The sequence below is a fragment of the Camellia sinensis genome, chromosome 11 (assembly GCF_055761805.1).
Source record: "Camellia sinensis isolate YWXY chromosome 11, ASM5576180v1, whole genome shotgun sequence".
Lineage (NCBI taxonomy): Eukaryota > Viridiplantae > Streptophyta > Magnoliopsida > Ericales > Theaceae > Camellia > Camellia sinensis.
Genome location: NC_138971.1, coordinates 158,154,027 through 158,156,453, shown reverse-complemented (window position 1 = coordinate 158,156,453; position 2,427 = coordinate 158,154,027). Strand labels below are relative to the sequence as shown.

General features: G+C 41.2%; 1 long non-coding RNA gene across 2 annotated transcripts; it reads left to right on the top strand.

The window, feature by feature from the left end:
- On the top strand, positions 1 to 2,174 carry LOC114282453 (uncharacterized). 2 transcript variants are annotated; one of them, XR_014345422.1, is made up of 4 exons: positions 1 to 606; positions 1,178 to 1,492; positions 1,617 to 1,764; positions 1,886 to 2,174. It is a non-coding gene; the product is annotated as an uncharacterized LOC114282453 (long non-coding RNA). The 2 variants fall into 2 exon arrangements; XR_014345421.1 differs by having other exon boundaries at positions 1,178 to 1,764.
- Positions 2,175 to 2,427: the final 253 nt, after the last annotated feature.

The following is a 2,427-nucleotide window of genomic DNA, read 5'->3' as shown; positions in this document are numbered from 1 at the left end:
TTTTAAACATTCTGGCTTGTTGATGTGTCGAAAGTTGTTGACCGTAAGCATCCCCGCCTATCTGTTTGGGGATTTCGGCCGACTACTCTGATTTGGTATTTCTGGCGAATAGGGTTTGGATGTTAGCACGTCGATTTGGTTGGCCACATTTACGAAGCCCCACGTTTGAAGTTTTGCCTAAAACGAGCACACACCTGGTACCGTGGCTTCCGACCGGCAGGCTTGGTTGGGTCAATTTGATGCCTAGGGGTTCTGGTCGGTAGTGTGCCATCGTTGTTACCTTCATTTTGTGGGAAAGTTATCTGTGATATTCTAGTTTCCGAAATTTAAGGCGTATGTGTGTGGTGGGGAGGGTATTCAGAGTCGTTGTGTGTTGCGTGTTTGGCGTAATCAGATCCCAGATTTGTCAATGTAAATATGGAATTGAATCGCTAATGCGTCGTTGATGCACATCAAAAATCCCTCCCAACCCCATTAACTTTGCAACGAGAAGCGTATCCCCAAATTGCAGTGGAGAGGGCATTTATTATTGGTGAGGCACATATGATTGCTCAATGATACGTTAGATGTTAGCGAAGCCGACTTCGATGATGACGCTGCGAAAGAGTAAGTTCCACGTTTGTACATTTGATTTTGAAATCTTTGTTATATGTGACCGTGGAGCTGTGTAATATAGGATTTCTACTTGATTACGAACTTGTTATGTATCATTTGCGTCCATTGACTTGTGAGTATGTTGTTGGGTTTTTATGTTTGTTTCTCATTTTGATATCCTGTGATTTTGGTGTGATATGTTGTGTTTGGTGTGCATGTGTACCAAATTTGGGAGTTCTGGTTTGATGTGGGTGTTGGTGTGGTGGTGGGGATTTGTGGAAGGGGGCTATGAGGGGGTGGGAACTGTTGCGCTTTTGAATGTGGGGTATGTGTATGTGTGATTGTGTGTGGGCATAGGGTGCGTAGTTATGTCGTATGTGGTGTGACAGTGTGACATTTGGTAGTTGATTCAATTTGTGACAAATTTATCAAGTGTTGACGTGCATGAATGTGTATTGTGTTGTGTGTAGTAGGGCGTACGGCGTATGTTTACATAAGTGTTTTCATTAGGTGTGTGAAATTAGTAATTTGATTGTGTATATTGTGATTAGAAATGTGATTGCTTCTTGTTTTTGCACTGCAGAAGGTATGCGAACATCTAGCCCATGGACAAGATCAAGGGAGAGGACTCGACTGTGTGTTATTGCTAGCTCACCATCAAAGAACATTGGGCCAAGGATTCAAGGTGAATAACGTCAGCAAAACATCAAGGGATTGCTATTTAGAGGCCAGCCTGTGCGCATGTGTTGGGTATAGGTACTTGTATTTCCCTATGTGCCATAAATCTCATTGGACGTTGGTGGTATACGATACTGAAGTTGGCACATGGAAACATTATAATTCGCTGAGGCTGCGGCCTAGTTTGGAAGACGTATACTACAACAAAGCGTTGATCTTGGTAAGTTCTTTCCCAAATTGAGTTTGTGATTGTGCGTTCTGTTTTTTTGGGCACGTTTGTCCCTTAAGAGATTAGTAATGGCTTGGTATGTAACATTGCTATTGTTGCTTTTGCACTATGACAGAAAAAAAAGTGTGTTGAACTACATTCGACAAACTAGCCAATCAACCATGAATGATGTCATGGTGTGTTCACAGGATTGTGACGTGGTACTACAGGCAGTAAATGAATCCCCACAGTAATGACCGAAATCGTGAATGTCATGCATGAAAGTAATTTACAATTTATTAGTATACATTACATTTTATTGTTGCTGAAGTGTTTTCTCGTACGTGCGTTTTGATTCTCCACAGTAGGCCTGATTGCGCAATCATTGTTTGTTTCTTAATGCAGCAATATGTCCACCACACCGGGATAAAAAAGACAATGGAAAGAACTTCCTGTATCAGCGCATGTACGACTATGGTGGAAGAGTTTGTAGATGATCCTGTAAAGGGACTGAAAGATGTGGAAAGCGAATAGCGTGGCTAATGTCCAAGAGCTATGTTTTTGTTTTTTTGAATGGTTGCTTTAGTTTTGGTTGGGAATTATGAAGTATGTTATTGGAAAACAGTTTGACGTTACATTTGTTTGCTTGGTAATGTGGATGTTAGTTTTTTGTGTGCCCGACGCATTGCGTCCAGTTCTCATGTTTGAAACACCGAAACTTGGTATTTTTATTTGTGTGACATTGGTTTTCAAAGATTGCATGACAATGGCTTTGGTTTTTTGGATTTTTGCGAGCAACTTTGTGTGCGCTTGTTGGGTTGACATATGCATAATATTGACGAGTACATGAATGATGATAGTTTGATGTACTGTTTGTGCTGATAAGTTTGCGAACAGTTTGTTTAGAAGTTGGGAAAAAGTTCGTAGACCCCGACACGGCATGGTAT